The sequence below is a fragment of the Ictidomys tridecemlineatus genome, chromosome 2, assembly GCF_052094955.1.
Source record: "Ictidomys tridecemlineatus isolate mIctTri1 chromosome 2, mIctTri1.hap1, whole genome shotgun sequence".
Lineage (NCBI taxonomy): Eukaryota > Metazoa > Chordata > Mammalia > Rodentia > Sciuridae > Ictidomys > Ictidomys tridecemlineatus.
Genome location: NC_135478.1, coordinates 170,264,933 through 170,284,068, shown reverse-complemented (window position 1 = coordinate 170,284,068; position 19,136 = coordinate 170,264,933).

Genomic DNA, 19,136 nt, shown 5'->3' with positions numbered 1-19,136 from the left:
CATAAGGTTTAATAATAGCCATAAAAAGGGGAAAATATGCTTGCTATATTATGTGTGAAATTCTTTAAATAGGCATCCCACAGGCACTATGCCAATGGAATGGTTCTCCTCATTTCTGAAAGAAGAATAATTGATGTGGAAAGAAATTCCAGATTTTCTGAATCTGAAAACAGATCATATTAAAATACAGAATGGCCAAAAGCACATACAGACATATAGAGACTTAGTATTCACAATGGAAAGAATATACTGAGCACAGTGCACAGGTATTTCCTTTGTAATCCATGGAAGACCTGAAATATTTTTGCTCACTAGTTTTCCAACTAGAAGTAAGAAATAGGATTGTGCTACAGTTAGATGAATAATGAAAACTTCAATGGCAAGGAGAGCTTTCCAGAAGTTGAGATGTTACAGATCCATGGGGCTCAGGAATTGTTACTATTGGACAGACTGTTTCATTTTTATTCTGCCAAGGGACATTAATAAACAGCTGTTGCCAAGGTTAGGTTCAAGAAAAAGGAGTTATTAAAATGATTTTAAAATCCTGAAAATCACTTTCAGCTGAGATTATATTTTAGATGTGAATTAAAATATATTAAAGTTGTATTCTCTCTTTTGCATATTAATTTTTCAAGATGAGATCTAATAATCAAAGTAAAATATAAGCCAAAGCACTGATTTTTATTTAGAGATTAATTAATGTTCAAGTGCATTAGAAGGTAGGAGAAAACTTATCTATGCTTTTATTTTATGCATTGAGCTATAGTTTCTTAAAAATAATATATCCAACTTTAAAAAATGGTTTCATAAGGATGAAGTACTTATTATTATATATTATTTATTATATTATTTTATATTATGTTGTTTATTGTAATAATTTTAAAACATCATATATATTATTATATTAATTATAAATATATATTATTATTTTGAAACTTTAAAACTTTTAAAACTCAAAATGCCTGGCCTATAATATTTAATATTACCATATTTTTATTATAAAGAATACATCTATTCTAGCGCTAATAATTGAATATAAATTACATGTTCTTATAGGCTTTACAGACATTGAAAGCTTAAGTAGCATTTCAGAATTACTAAGTAAATTTCAATTCAAAGCATTAAAAATCTATAAATAGCAAGCATTGGGAGTAATAGGGAGAGAGGATTAAATTTCTAGACATAACAAATTATTCACCATTATGGCTGTACATTTTCAGGAGTGGAGATGGCTGACTCATTAGTGACTTACACATTTAAAATTTGAGTAAAATTTTGACTCAACTATTCCATTTCTTATTCACTCATGTATGAGATAGGTATTACTTAGTACAAGAATTATTTTACCTAAATCATGAACACTATTCCTTCTATCTTCCATGATATTAATTTTACTTTTAAAATCAACTTCTACATATTTGTTTTTATTCCATTTATTTAAATCTCTAATGTACCAAGCTGTTATTTCTCTCTGACACCTGTGATTTAATAGCTTATGGATATTTCATTGAGGTAGACAGGATCTTCCTGACATTCAGAAAACCCTCAATCAAAATGTATTGTCCTACTGTATTCTTTTGCTGGTTCCTGACTTATTCTTTTTAAGAATGAATAAATTAGCTGGTCGTGATGGCACACACCTATGATCTCAGGGGCGCAGAAGGCTGAGGTAGGAGGACTGCAACTTAGTGAGGCCCAAAGCAATTTAATAATACCCTGTCTCAAAGCAAAAAAATAAATAAATAAATAAATAAATTAAAGAATTAAGAGATTATAATGTTTCTCTTATTTTCAATCCAAATTATTATTATTATTGTTATTATTATTATTATTATTATCATCATCATCATCATACCAGAGATTGAACCCAGGCACACTTAACCACTGAGTCACATCCATAAACCTTTTTAAAAATATTTTCTTTAGAGACAGGGTCTCACTAAGTTTCTGAGGCTGACTTTGAACTCTAGATCCTCCTGCCTCAGCCTCTCTAGCCACCCAGATTACAAGCCAGCATGATTGTGCCCTGGCTCAATCCAAATTATTTGATTATACTTTTTCCTTTCATTTAGAGTAAGAAACTATGAGTTCTATTTTCTCAAATGGATAAAATTTAACATTTATTTCCAAGGTCATCCTACCCTCTGGAAATGGGATGAACTATGTATCTCTTAGGTTAAAATTGTCCTCATCTACCAGGCATATTTCAGGTCATTGAACTATGCAATCAAAAATAACATATTTCTTAAAAAAATACTGTTAAATGTTTTTCTAAAATATAGATATTCAATTATCACATTTCATTCAGTGAAGAGTTCTATTTGAAATGGCCTACAGATTCAACTCTGTCAAAAATCAAGTTTATATTTATGTCCAGTTGCATAATATATTTATTTCACAGTGCATCACACTTTTAATTGTTATTAAAATTTATAATATATAATTACAAATATATAATATATTAAAATAAATTTATAATATATATCATTATTATACTTTAAATTGAGTGTCAGTATTTAGTAAGTCAAGTCCAGTCACATTTTTCTTCAATTAGAGAAGTGTCTTGACTTTTCTTAAGTTTTTGAATTTTGAATTTTCATATGTGTTTTAGAATTTACTCCTAAATTCTTCCCAAATGTATTTAGGTTTTGATTGGAATAGTATTGAATCTACAGATTAAACTGGGCCAAATGATATCTTTATAATATCTGATTTTTTTTCAGTGAAAATATTTCTCTCCATTTATTTAGGTGTCTCAAATATTTTGCTAAAGCATTGCACAGAGTTTCCACAGACACTGAGCATATATTTATTTCCAAAGATACTGTGCATATATTTTATTAGGTTTAAATCTAAGCAATTTACATTTGTATAACCTATTTTAAATTGTACACAACAAGCATGCATGCACAGTGGTATGTCTCAGTTGTATATATTTTTTTTACTTGTTCTTGCGAGTGATTTGTTACCTTTTTATACATATTGTGACTTTTGCATATACTTTGCTCATTCATGCCACTTGGACATGTCCTATGGAAATAGTTGAGCCTAGGAAGACACAGAGTTCTTCCAGTAGAATTTGCAGTTCTGCCATCTGGGAACACTGAATTTACAATATTTTACAGATTTTTCACTCCAAGGTTTTTGGGGGCACCTATTAATATGTATTCATGCTGTCAAATTGTGTTATAGGCTGTAAATATCTGATGATCAATTTAAATTTGAAATTTAAATTCTCAGGAGTAACTTTTTAAATACCCATTATGCCAAGTTTCATTATGGTCAGTTCCATAGCACTAATCTAGTTTGGGGAAGTATATTTCTTGTTCATTCTCTGAAAATAAAGTGCAATATTTGGTGTGTATCAGCTTTACCATAGTCTTAAATTATGTCTTTTAACCCAGGCTTTGAAATTTAATTCTTGTTCCAAGCCCTGTACATTTGCAAAATTAATGCTTAAATTCACTGGGTTAAAAAAAAAATTCTGCAGAACAAAGCCAAATTTAACATTTATTTATTTTTGACCTTAGTCCTTACATTTATAACAGCTCATGGAGATAGCTAAAATTTTTAATAAATATTTTATAGTAGATGAGCCTGGGGGTATAGACAGCCAAATCACCAGAAGCAGAATTTTGTGTATTTATTAAGTGTCCCTTAACTATATGTAAATATTATGTCAATTAAAGGAATATTAAATTTTAAAAAATCACCTAGATAATATTTATAACATATAATTGTATAATAATAATTATTGTTTCCTAGATGTGTGCAATGCAAATTCCTAGAAATAATAACAATACCAACATAATTGACAGTACTTATCCCTGTTCTAGTCCCATTAAAAGCAATACAAATTTCAGCCATGTGGCAGAAAATTTTTAGAGTCCTGAGAATTCTAGTCGGTCAACAATCCCATATCTACCAAGCTTTTCTCTTTTGTGTAAAAGGACACAGAGAGCAACATTAGAGAGTTCATGTTTTTCAAACAGGGAAGAGCAACTTGAAGAAATGGCGATTAATGATAACTGCATGAAACTCACTAAAACAGTACTGTGAGTTTATAACATGGAGAAAAGAAGAGAGGGATGAAGGGAGAAAATTGTGAGGTAGTAAAGACACTCTTGGAACAATACTGGAAGTAACTTGTTCCTCTTAAAAATGAGTGTCTAATATGAATATGCATTTTTTCTGTAATTTCTGCATGATTTATACTTTGCATCATCCAAATAGCCTGACTTAACTGGAGGAATGAAATTTATTATTTAAAAAATATTTTGGCTAATAAATAACCAAAGAATAATTAATGAAAAAAATCACCATTATGCAACTCCAAATGAAGTCAGTGATTAAGGAACTAAACTTTCCATGGATATTCAAAGAAGTAACAAAATTGGTGGAAATTTTGAGAATGGAAGTATTGTGCTGCTGCAACATGAACCTGTGGTCAGTACTAGTTACTGTTAATAAAATGCTGGAATCACATATTGTGTGACTGGTAAGATGTAATATGAAACACAAAATGACTGTCCCCACTGCTATCACAAAATACCATAAACTGGGTAATTTATACGTAATAAAAAATTCTTTTCATACTTCTAGAGGCTTAGAAGTTAAAATCAAGTTTCCAATGGCTCGGTGTCAGGGCTCAGTCTCTGTTTCAAACTGTGCTTTCATATGATGAAAGGAAAACAAGGAGTGAGTGAGCATCCTGTCCTCATATAACAGAAAAGACAGAGGGATCATGCAGCACTCTGGATCCTCTTTTATAAGGGCATTAATCTTATTCATGAGTGTAGTATCCTCATGACTTAATTGCCTCCCATATTTCCCACCTCTCAATACCATCAACTTGGGATTTAAGTAATGGCATGTGAAGTTCAGAGGGATACCTATATCCAAAGAATAGCATTATACTCCTGGGCTCTTACAATTATGTTCTTATTATAGGCAAAGTACTTTCATTTTATCCCAGCAATTTCATTTTGGGGTTTTAACTTGTTTCAGTGTTGATCTGAAAGTTCACAGTCCAGAGTATCATCTAGTTACTGTTTAAATCAGATATGGCTGAGACCCAAGGTACAATTCATGCAGAGGCAAATTTCCCTCCAGCTGTAAGTCTGTGAAGTAAGCAAGTTCTTCCAAAATAGAGGAAAGGCTTATGATAGACATTTCCATTAAAAAAGGGAAAACTAGAAAAGAAGAAAGAGCTAACAGCTCCAAGTAAGTCTAAAACCCAGCAAGTCAAACAATATTAAACCTTAAGGTTTGAAAATAATCTTTGATTATATCTCCTGTCTTCTAGATACCCTAGGCTGGGAGTTGGGCCCCCAAATCTTCAGGCAGCCCCACCCCATGCCTTTACCGGGTGCAACCCATGTTACAACCCTCGTAGGTGGGAGTATCATTCTCATGGCTCTCCTAAGCTGGCTTTGAATGCTGTTGGTTTTACCATTCCAAGGTCACAAGAACAGCCAAAAGTCCATTCCACAAGATGTTGCTTTAGCTAGGAATCTCTGTGTGATCCAATCCTGTGGCTCCACCAGCCATTTCCTGAGTGAGGACTCTACAGTGGTTCCATTTCACTGTGTGCTTCCTGCCTGGATAAACGCTCTCTGAGGCATCACTGAAATCCAGATGGAGGTGGCCTTTCTTTTTCCAGAACCCAGGCACTGTGTATGTCTACAGAGTGAGCACCATATAAATGACACCAAAGTTTATTACCTGTGCCCTGAAGAGAAGTAGACTGAGTCACACCTGAGCCTGCTGGATCCATACCTAGGATGACCAAGGAACACTGTGCCAGATTACTTTGAGAATATACCTGAGGTGTGCAGCACTAAAGTCCTAAAGGTGACAAAGGTCTCTGTTTTCATATAGTTCTGTCTCCCAGGCCTCAGCACTTTGGTATATGGAATCCTTGGTTGTTTAAACAGAGAGGGGGAGATGTTGAGAGCCACAGCCTAAGGGGCCCCAGCAAACTTTCAGACTGCCAGCTGATGATTGGCTCACAGGGGCCCCAGCAACATCTAGCTGATTGGCTCCTCTGCGGTGATGCTCAATGGGCTGTTTCCCTGTCCTTTCAGAACACGGAGCTGCTCATTGGGGGACTTTTTTGGCTCTGCCCACGTGACCCAGCCAATTGGCCTCAAGAGCAGGAGGATTGTGGGAGGTGAAGAGGCTTGTGGTGGTGAGAGAGGCTTGTGGGAAGCCGGTGGTGGCAGTTGGGCTCTGAGGGTTTTTCCTGAGGAGCTGTTTTGTTTGGCCTGTGTGGTTCTAAAAATAAAGTTAGTTTCTTTTGACAAGTGGCTCCTGAATTGTGCCCAGCCAGACTGCGGCACTTGGTATTACAGGTAAGATCTCTGAAATGCCTTCAGGGTCATTCATCATTTCTTGATAAATATTATCTCACTTCCTTCTGGCCAAACACTTAATAAATAAAGCCAAAAGAAGTGCATTAGTATTTCATAATTGTAATTTCTAGTAATAAGTAGTAAAATACTCATACACAAAATATTATATACTTAAATTTCATCATGACTACATTATAATTTATACCATTATCAGTGAGTTCTGTTAAACATGTCATTTTTGTGTAAAATTCAGAATTCCACTGATGTTTCATGATAAAATTGTGAGCAATAGGAAAAATTCAATAATCCATTTATATTTAACCATTTATCCAGATATTACTCATATCAAACATACAGATTCATGATAAAATTTTTTTTCCTTGTCATACTGGAAAGGTATATCCCAATGCAATTAATTAAATATTTGTGCTTCAAATTTTATAATTAACATATGAAAGTATCTCTATGTGGAATATAAGAGCATATTTTAAATTTCACAGTAATATAGATGAAGAACCTATTAGCATTTTCAAAGGATTTTTTTGTAAATATAATTTCAATCATATAATATTAATCATCTAAAATACTTTGATCTGTATCCTATTAATGTACTTAAAACTACAAAATAAAGTTCTTGCATTATTCTAATTAAGTCTTTGATTATTAACTAATAATAATTAATTCTTATTAATGGTACCAGGTATAGATCGAGAACAGCTATATTTATAAAATATTATTTTTATTTTACTCAATAGGTATTTTGCTGATGCCAACATGAATAAAAAGTAAGTAAAAAGAGATGACAAATTCACAATTTTTTATGATCACTCAGTTCATTTTCTTTGCTATTCTTTCTATTTAAGTTGAAATGACTAAATATTTGTGATTAAAATGAACACAAAGATCAAACTAGAAAGTAAAATAGATCCCATGCCAATAATTTATTTGTTAGTAAGAACTTGTTAAAATCTTGACACAACTAATTTGTGTCCTTCCAGATTAACAAAATATGAAACTTAATTGTTCCTGATAGATGGATAAAGAATGCATCAACCCCCAAAGCAGAATTAAAAATGAAACTCTGTATTTGCTAGAATATTGCAGAAATTTTTTTAAAAATGGGTTTTTATTTCCAGTGTCTGAAGTTTGAAAGATGAATGATTAAACTTAAAAAGAATAATTATATCAAATAATCTATTTCTGTGCAAATCAACTTCATAATACCTTTGGAATTCAGGAGCAAGGATGATTTTTTTTTTTTTTGAAGTATCTAGTTAACTTTCCAAAGATCTGGTCATTGTGCAAACAATTTTCCTGGCTTTTATTTAGTGAAACATTTTGACCTAGCAATTGACATGAAATTGACTTGTCCATTTTCAGATATTGTCCCTTCCCATCATTACTCCTGTACCCTCAAGGCTCTGATCAGATTCACAATGAGTATAAAACTATTTTCTTTTCTCAGTATCATTGAACTTAATTATATACACACACATTTAATTTTTATGTTTTCAGCCTCTATTTCTGTGCTTTTCAATATCAGATAATATCACAATTGAAGTCAACTAGTAAAATAAAAACCAAAGCAATCTTACAAGTGAATTCTAGTTCTTATTCATATCTAATAAAATGCTTATTGATTAACAATGGTAAGATCTACAGGCAAATTAAGATTTATCTTTCATTGTATTCATGATTACTATTTGTTATGTGAGGAAATGTGGCTTGTAGTAGAGAAAAGTCAATTGGAATTCTTGAAAATAAGTAGACTCCTTGGTTTCATTCATAAACAAATGATATTTATAACATCATGCAGAGACAATGTATAGATTAAGAGGAAGTATTTTGCAAGCCATCCATGTGATAAGGGACTAATATCCAAAATATGTAAGAAAAATCACATAACTAAATATCACAAACACAAAGAAGGTTAATTAAAAATGGGTAAGTGATTTTAATAGACATTTCTCCAAAAAAGACATGAATGGGCTAAAGACATGAAAAAATGCTTAATATTACTAATCATTAAGGAAACTCAATTAAAGCTATAAAATGGTACCGTCTCACATTTGTCAGAATAGTTGTTAATATAACAAAATATATTGCATTAGAAAAATACATATGGAGAAAAATAAAGTAGTCAGGGGGATAGGAAATGCATGTTGTATTATCTGGAAGGCCTCTCAAAGTGACTACAAATGTGTCGAAAATGTGAAGTAAGTTTTGACATTATCTATGCATCTGGTCAAAGAACACATTATGAACATAGGGGAACAGTACATATAGGGATCTTCAGTGGGGAGTATGCCTGGATTTTATGCAGGACAAGAAGAAGCCCTGAGTATCAAGAACAGATAAAGGTGAAAATAACAGCAGGTACAATCAGAAAGTAGGTGATTGGGAGTTGATTTGGTAGGGACTTAGTGTTACATTAAAGTTTTGAAGTTATATATGAATTTTATGCATGGTTATGCTAGCGATTGTAACTGTTGGAAATGTACTCAGTGCTAGTTAATTAATAATTTAATGTTAATTTGGAAAGTACTTCTGTTCTTTCCCACTTAATGGGAATACTAGGCAGTAAAATAAGACAGTGCCCTGTCCTTATTCTTGCCTTATAAAAATGTACTGATAACTTAGGTCAAAGCATAAAATTAATACTACAGTTGATGTTTAAATGAAACAGGAAATATGGCTATATAAACAAACAACCTAAAATAACCATAATAATATTTAGAAAAATAAATATAGATTTATATATAATTTCAAAATGATTAATTGCATACTTTAGGAAGCTTATTCTAACAACTCCATTGGCACTTGAACAATAGTGTTCAGATCATGAGATGCAATTGTCGTCTGCACTTCTCCTGTCGCATCATCTGGCTTATTGTGTTCTATTCTTAGAACCACATTTGACAGGGGACACCAGTAACTGAACCATGCCAAGTAAAGAATACAATAGAAATTCAGTATGATGAAAAGTTAGGAAACAACTTCTGAAATTGTGCAATTATTAAATATATCTCCATGCTTTTACCCTCATACTCAACCTCATATTTGCTGAGAATCTATTCTCAATATTGCAGCAGAATTAATCTTAAAAAACAAAAACAACAAAAAAAAAACCAGAAAAGTCACTTCTCAGAATTTTACAGTGGCTCCACAGAATCCTAGCAAGAGTCCACAAGGCTGTGTATAATCCTTCCTTATTACCTCTGATATCTTGTTTTCTCCTGCTATTCCCTGCCTTGCTCAGCTGCAGTCATCCTGGCTATTTCATCCACCTGAAACACACTTCCCCTGGTCTCCTTGCTACTTCCCTCACTTTGTCAAGTCCTTGATCAAATATCATCTCAAAGAAGCCTGCTCAGAGCACTCCACTTAAAATTTCAAACCATTCCTATCCCTTTATACTATATATCTTGTTTCCACAGTACTTATCAATGTTTAAAAATTGCAGTTTTTGGATGGTTATTGTTTTGTTTGAATTGTTTAGTTATCCCTCTTTGCTAAAATGAAAGATACAGGAGGGTGAGTGTCCTTCTTTTCTTTATGGAGGTATTCCAAATTCTAAAAACAAAATATGAAACATCATGAGACATCAAGAAATAATTTTGGAAATTAAAATGATTTGTTACCTGAAATTCTAAGAAAAGACAAGGCATTATCATGTTAGAAGGGCATTAATAATGGTGCACAGAGGCTGAGGCAGAAGCATCACAAGTTCAAAGGCAGCCTCTGCAACAGCGAGGTGCTAAGCAACTCAGTGAGACCCTGACTCTAAAGAAAATACAAAATAGGGCTGGGGGTGTGGCTTGGTGGCTAGTGCCCCTCAGCTCAATCCTCAATACCCCCCCAAAAAGGAACAGCAGTAAGCAGTAATAACAGATGTGGTATGTGGTAGGTGTAGTGGTATGATGCCTTACTCTAGCTATAGTGAGCATCACAAATTTCCAAAAGGATGGGACTTCCCCTGTTAGAGTCTGTAAACAAGTCTGGATAGTGCCTGGCAAAATGCCAGAGGGAGTGGTTTGTAAAGTAATGCCCAGGGAGCCATTAAGTGTGGAGATACCTTATTGGTTGACTGCTGTATCAGGTTTACGTTAATTAGATAAGCTGTGTGGAATATATAAATATCCCTCCTGAACTACAATAAACTCCCACTCCTGCTGTATCAACATACACAAGTTCTTTGTCACCCCTGCCCCCGGGTTATTTTGCTGCAGCCGGACTGCGGCATTCCCCCACAAGATTCTGGATAGTAGCCACATCCCATGCAAAATTACTGAGCACCTAAAATATGACTAGTGCAGGCCAAGAACCAACATTTGACTTTATTTAATTTTAATTAATTAAAATTTTCATTGACATAGCCACCTGAGGCAAGCAGCCAACATACAAGACAACATATATAGCTCTATCACAAATAAACTAAAGCCCATGATAGATTTTTATAAGAAAATGATCTTTTGTTTAATTAGGAAAGAACTTACCAATCAGGGCTCTCCACAGTGGAACGGGCTGTCTCATAAATCTGCAATCTACTGCAGAGAAGTAATGTTTCAACAGTGATAACAAACAGAATTGTTCGAGCAGAGGTTCTAGCCCAGACAAGCTAGATGTACTATGAAATGAATATAATTTCTAAATTCAACATCCTATTATATGCTTTATACCTAAAGTCAAGTTCTACTGTAACTTATTTTCTGTGCCTGTAGATGGAGAGAAATTTAGCATTCTCAAAATAATGTATGACATACTAAAAACAGATAATCTTCCTTTTTAAATCTTGCATCAGTGAAAGGCAATGAGTAAGAAAATACATGAAAAGAAAATACAATGAATTTCTTGTCATCACTTTCTGATTAAAAATCAACCTCTATCATGCAATAATAGCTGCACGGACTATGGAGTCATCCAGAATCCATAGAGTTTGGAAAATATGCCTTCTCTGGTGTCTCCAGATGTCCATCAGTACCATTTTTCTTTACTTCTATAGTAATAGAATTTTATCTGTCTCATGTTGCTTCCCACACAAAGGGCAGGTCTATACATCTCAAAAGTTGTTGTAGACAAGGGACTAAGCTCTCAATATTGAGACGCAAGCAGAAGTGTTGTATGCTACTTCTGCCTTGTAAATTTAAGAGGGCATCTCCTGCTCTGGCCATCTGTCCTTTTCCTCTCTGCTGGGTGAAGTGTCAATGATCAAAGTGACCTTGGATTTTTGAACCATGTGAATTTATTATTCATTCACTACATTAAAAGCAGATCTATCAAACTTCTAATCTATATCAAGACTAGTTAATAAGATAGAAAACATAAGGTGCTTCCTGGAAAAGCCGAATAGGAAACCTATTAAGCATCTGTGTTTCTCAAATCTCATTCCTTTCCTGACAGCCTGCTGTTATATTTTTAATACAATTTTGGGACTGGTCATGGAACAGTGATCACCTTGTCAGGTAAAACTTTACACCTGCTACTGAGGGGATTCTACTTTTTTATTTGAAACACTTTATATGAAAAAAGGAAAAGGCTATTTAAAGAATTTCAAAGACACTGGTGGCAGGCACTTTTTTCTTTTTTCCTACATGGTACTTAGTGTTTGACAACAAATATACTTAGATTTAAGGCTATAATTTTAGGTGGTGTTCAGAGGATGTGAATCAGTTTCCTGATACAAACATGTAATTAAAATCAAACAATGAGAATAGTTAAACATGGCATTGCCCAACAGATTGTTTAATGATAGACTTCCTTTCCTGCCTTGTTGAAAGGTAAGGGTTCATTGCAACTACTTGCTAGTCTAAATACAATATGTGTCTTAAAATGTTTTTTCTTTTACAAATGTTTTATTACTCTGTGTATTTTTGTATGGGCGAGAGTTAGGATTTATAGGTATTTTATTAGTAAAATTTTTTCACCTACCAAGTCCCATCAAAAGACAAAAACTAAAAAGTCTTTTTTAGCTAAAAAACTCACTGTTTTATTCCTAGCTTTATTTCTGATCTAGTGAACTGAAATTGGGGTACCTGAAATGTATTATATTAAGTAATACATTCATTTTATAATACAAGCATATACATAGCCAACTTTTCTAATAAGATAAAGGTTTAAAACAAAAATATATTGTTTTATTTCTAATACTAGGCACATTCCAAAGTCTGATGAAAGCACGTTCAATTCTAGTATTCATCAGAAGTTCAAGTTGAGTCAAGTTATTGAAATGATGTATAATCAGGTCTGTTTACTCAGGAGAGTATTTTGTCATAGGTAAAATAGTCTATCGCTTCCAAGAAGGACTGGGAGACCTCTTCAAATATTTGATATGCATAAAGTTACAAGGCTATACGTAAACATATTTCAATATCTTAGTGCATCCAACGTCATTTTTGAAACATATTCTTATAGTTATTTCCACCTAACACAGAGACTAAAGAGATCAGGAAGTAGAGAAGAAGATAAAGCTTATTATATAGATGTTTAATTCTTGAAAACAAACCACATCTCTGCTTAAACCTCAAAAATATTTCAAAGAAATAAATGAAAGCGTTATTTAACTTTCAGAATCACTTTAGCTTTCCTAACACTTTCCCATAATTCAGTACATCATAAACCACTCACTTTAAAACTTGTTTTTTTGATGTTGTGATCTGGACTGCATGATACAGAAACCAGGAATGAGAGAAAATTGAAACATGTACAATGATTGTGCAATAAAAACAAGATGCAGATTCTGAAATGATAGGCCATTTCGTTTTAATTTGTTATGCTTTTATTGCTTTGACTTTCAGAGGATTTTTCCTATAAGCCTAACATTAGATTTTTACATTTAAAGCATTTTTAAAATATTGTGAGTAGTCTCTGCATTTTCATATTTATCTTTAAAAATATTTATCCAAGCAAAGATGATTGCAGCTCTGTCTCATTTCACATGCTGAGTAAAAATCTATTTGACAAAATATTTTAACTTACAAAAGAACAGATACTCATTCTTTTAAAAGAACAAGTACTGGTCTTCCAGTCCAGAAAAGAGAGCCCAGATTCATTTCTGTATGCTCCTGTCTGCTAAGTGCAACTATAAACCCTAGAAATAACAGCAGAGACAAAGGAGAATTTTGAAGGATGCAATAAGGAAGACAGAATGACTGGAGACCCTAGGACTGGAAGGACAATATAGTGGCAGTGTGGCCTGTGACCCCTCACCCAACAGAAAAGGATGACTTGATCCCAGCCTAGGAACAGAAGGCAGTCTCCCTTGAATGAATTCCACCCTCCCTTTCCAACTGATATCTAGTAAATCAACAGATGCAAAATAAGATGTCAAAAATATTACTTATCTGGCAAATTTTAAAGAAACCATCACAAAAAACAAGTTATGAACAAGCATGAACTCAAAATAAAAATAAAAATACAGTGTCTCGGCAAAGAAATAGAAGATATAAAGAGAAAAAAAATGAAAAGTTTAGAACTGAAAAGGAAAATAAGAAAAAAAAAACTCATGAAAGCCATAACATGCTAATCATGAGTAAAAGTTGACAATAAAGGTGAAAGATAATATGGGTAATCTTGAAGGTTAGTACTAAAATAAACTGAAACCTTTATTGATAAGTTGTGAAAATAATTTATATTTTATGATTTATCTTTAAAAGCAACTGTTTTTTGGAAGTATAATTTGGTTAAAATTGAGCTTAATGTCAGTTATTTAAAAAGAAAGGTTACATTTCTCTAAAATCCATCTGGGTTTAAGAAGAAAACATTTCTTTTGTAATGTGTTTGTAATTATTTTCAAATTATCTATAAAGAAATAGAATACTCCATTCATTAAAATTTATTTGAAGACACTTTCCATTACCAATTTTGATATTATTAAATCACAATAGAAAGAAAGAAAGAAAGAAAGAAAGAAAGAAAGAAAGAAAGAAAGAAAGAAAGAAAGAAAGAAATTACAGAATTATTATTCCCTTCTAGTTCATTTTGTGGGAGGATAAAATTACAAAAGTAATTCTTCTTATTGCATACTAAATTTATAGTCATTAGAATATTAAAATAGAATTGCCTTTCCTTTGTATAAAATGATAAGGAAACTGGCAATATTTCTTCTCAAGAATGCGAAATTCGTGAGTTTTCCATAAACCATGTTTTGGTTGAATTTTTGGAATAGCAACCACAGAAGGTAAACAATTTAGTTTTATGATGAACCAACCTTGGAATCAAAAGAAAATCTTTTCCCTAAAAATTGAGGAATTGGAAAGATTTTCAATATGTTGATTGGCAGAGTTTGAAATGGATTCATTTTTATAGAAGAAGAGATTTGTTGGGCATTTCTATCATTCTTTAAAGAAGCTTTTCAAAAACATTCTAGATTTCAAAATAAATGTACCAGTAAAAACTAAACCATCTAGAGTTCACAGACTTAATGTGATTCCTTTCTTTAAATGATGAGACAACTCTTAAGATACACATCTATTAAGTGCTATAAGTGTACCGAATACTTGGGTGATTTGTGATACATCAAGCCTATGGGATAACTAGTGTCACCTAAATTGGAAAGATGACAAATTAAAACATCAGATTAAGTAATTTTCTTCAGATCACATACTTAAGATGGCAGTGGAGCTTAGAAGAAAATGCTTTCACTTTTGTCTGGAGTCTAATCCCCTACCAACTCCATCACACTGATTCCAACTATTGTCAAATGTAATTTGGTTATGCAGAGTTCAGATGGAGAAGAGCTAAGGGAGACTTTATCCACACAGCTGAATGTTATTGTTCTCAAATTCAGAGTAGAGCCATCCCTTCCCTCATTGTATATTCATTAAATATAAAATAAAATTGGGAAGAAAGTGTTGACAAGTCATGTTCTAGAAACCGTGTGTGCACAGCAGCACTCCTTGTCAAAAAGCAAAAGTAAGAAAACATTTTGGATCAAAACCCAGTTGTTTTCGATCTGCCTTTCGCCATTCCAGCTGCTCCCGCCTTTCACTGGACAGCAGGAATTTAATGACAGCTGTTGCAAGGATTATGATGAGAGACTTCCCACTTTTACTGATCTTCTGGACAGGCTACTAGCTTTGATGTGTCATTGTTAGGTCCCATCTTGTTTTTGTAGGAAAATGAGTCTTATTACTGTTTTCAACTAAAAGCTTATTCAAAATAAAATATATCGATCAATTGCATTGTTCCATTCGGTTTAAATTACAACACAGTGTATATGGACTGAGTGCATAAAATTGCCTCTGGACAGAATATTATTTGTTAATTGTCTTGGCTTTCTAGGTGCACAGGAGCATTGAACAAGAACAACAATTGGACATTATCTCTCCAAATTCCAGAAGTTATTCAGCAGCTGTTATGAACTGCAAGTGATAGAAATATTTCATCAAAAGAATACAAGTAGTCTGAAATTGTGATAATTAAACCCAAAGCAATGCTGAGAGAAAGACATCATAATAAAGATCTCTCAAAAACCTCAGGTCATTTAGTCCTATTTCCATAGGTTATGCATCCATGGATTCAAACATAAATGGTAAAATTTGAAAAAAAATATGTATCTATGCTCAATCTGTACAGACTTTTAAAAATCATTTTTCCCTAAAAAATACAAAACATCAGACATTTACCAGCTATTTACATTATATTAGGTATTATAGGTAATCTAGAGATGAGTTCAAGTGTATGGTAGGATACACATAGGTTATATGAAAAAATTGCCATTTTACATAAGGGATTTGAGCATCTGCCAATTTTGATAACCACAGGGGTCCTGGGACCATTTTTCCATGGAAACCAAGAAATGACTACAGTGAACTATGAGTCTTATGAATTGAAGCTTTTGAATTTCATTGGAACAGTCAGTGCTTCCTACAATTGGCTTTCCTAGCTTTGTGTATTTCTTTGCATTTTTCAAACATTCTCTACTTCAATCAGTTTGCCACACCATGCCCCATTATTCTCTCTCACAAAGTAGCCTGCCTCCTACTTTGCTGCAAATTTCTGTGCCTTGAAATCCCTGTTCATTCTTTATCCCTCCTTATCACCAGGATATTTTTATGAGATCACCCACACTTTTAACCTTTTGCATGGTTTCAGAAGGCGTTTCCTCCTTTTTGTTTATCTCTCCCATTTCATTCATTAGTTTGAAAACCATTTAATACGATTCTGTTATAAGCCAGGAATTATGAGAGGAACTGGGGGTTCAAAAATGAGTAACATCCCCTGAAGGCACTGACCACAATCTCCTCCACCATCAGTTACATCCTTACTTGCATCACCAGGCTCCCCCTTCCCACTGACTCACTTTCCTCTGAACATAAACAAGTAGGTGCAAAGAACAAAACAAAAAAAAAATCATCTTTCTCTATTCAGCTACCATCCTGCCTCCTCTTGCTATTGCCTCTCGATGTCTTAATAATGTTTATGTCTATAAAATGTTTTGATATACTCAGCCCCAAGTTATTTTTCACCATATATACCTCCTTGCATCATGCCAGTCTTCTGAAAGTTACTAAAAAATCAACTATGCTCTTTCAAAGGTTTTCTTTCTAGTTCTTTATCTTTATGACTCATTTTTCAACAGTTTTGCTAACTTTTAGAATCGATCTTTTTATTTCTGGGTTCATGATGTTAATTTTTATTACTATCTTCCCAATATTCATAATTTTTTTCCCTTGTCTTTTTTTTCTGGCAGGTAGGCTGATGCTAATTCATATACAGAGACATTTCCTTAGGTTGTTTTGACAAAATTATCTACTATTATATCTTCAAATGATGAATCAGTGTAATTGCCTACCAAAGTCTTTATTTTGGTGAGGGGGTTGGTTAGTGTCCATAAGGGGTTGGATTGTATTTATCTAAGACATAGGGTGGGAGGATTTAAGGACATACTTGTAGGTATGTAGGTGGTATCCACATGGAAAGCTAATGTTGCAGTTAGTTAAGAGGGATTTGAATGTCAGGCCCATGAGTTTTCCTTGCTCTGATAGGAAAAGGGACCAATAATTCCCTCATCTTTAAAAGAGGGCAATATGATAATAGCTTTGATTTTAAGAACAACAACAAAACAGAGCAACATGAGGAATTTGGAAGGAGTGGGGGGACATTAGGGGTAGAGAGACCAGTTTCAAGAATTTTTTTTTCTTTTGGTGAAAGACTAGGGTAATAACAGTTATTATTAGGGCAGAGGCCATTGAGAAAATTAGACATCACAAACAAACAGAAAAAGCCACAAGAACACAGAAAACAGACTCAATTTGAAAGAAATGAAAAGATTTTTGAACTGGAATAAACCAGACAACAGTGCTGACTAGAAACAGGCAAGACTCAGGGGAGGAGCTGATCTGAGATGTAGGGAGGGGGTGGCCGGCATGATTTCAAGCATGATTTCAAGCATTAGGGCAAAGGGAGAAGAAGCAGAGGAAAATGTTCAGGGCATATTAGGAAATGCGAAAGGAAGATGGGAACAAGAGATAGAGATTCAAGAATCATCCCTGACAAACTCTAAAAAGTCTAAAAAGACACTATCAAGCAAAATTTGGTGAAAATTTTTATGCCTTCAAGTGATTGTTGTGTTGAGGAATTCTGTCCCTTGCACCAGAGTTCTGGACTTTCTTTCTGGCATAAATGTCCTGCTAAATAATTCAGTGTAATAATTATTGTGTGGGTGTCCTGCTGCAGCATGGGAGCTGTTCTCAGGAATAAGACACCATGGAATTGCTTTCATCTGTTCATCATTTACTTGTGTCCATAAGCAGCTTTATCTGTACTAGGTTCTGCTTGTGCTTGAACTTCTTGAGCCAGTACTTTTGCCATAACAAGCTGAGGAATGTAGAACACTCCTCCAAATCCTGTTTTGGCAAAGGAGTCTTTCCTGGAGTTTTAGGCTTGAACTCAGATTCTTCTATGATCTCTCAGAGCAACATTGCATTTGACTAGATTTAATCATTTCTGCTTCGTAATGAGCAACAATGTGAAATTCAATCACAGTAATATACAGAGTAGAGGGTGTAAAATTATATAGTGTTAATATAAATTTTAGGAAACATTTCCAAAAAAATGAGAATCAGGATTATAGAGTAAATAATGGAAGCTTTGGGGGGAATTTTATTTTCAAAATTAAATAGTGAGTGAATGACTCCTTTGCTGTGAAGAAGATTTTCAGTTTGTTTGATACCATCACATTTATTGATTCTTGATTTTTACTTCTTTTGCTTTAAAAGTCTTGTTGAGGAATTTGAATCCCAAGCCAACAGGATGGACAGTTGGGCCTACTTTTTTTTCTAGTAAGTGCAATGTCTCTGCTCTAATGCCTAGATCTTTGATCCACTTAGAGTTGTGTTTTGTGCAGGGTGAGACATAGGGGTTCAATTTTATTATCTTACATATGGATTTCCAACATCCCTAGCTATTACAGAAATGCAACTTTTAGAAAATGGGGAAGAAATCGATTGTGAAAATGATTATTGAAGATTTAAGAAATTGAGAAAGGAATGGGAGGAGGGATTTATGATCAACTATCACATACTTGAGACATTGAGAAAGACATTAAATCTCGTGTAGTTAAAGCATGCTCCTTCATTAGTATGCTCTAGGGAAATTTAGGAGAACTGGATCTTAGACATATTAAATATTTACAGGACATTACTTCCTTAAATATAATTTACTGCCCATTTTAACTTTTTAGTTTACTCACTTCTATGCATTTTAAGTAATTTTTATAGGTTTTAAAACAAAGCATTTTTAAAAGTAACTATTAAAACATTCCTTTTGGGGGGCTGGGGATGT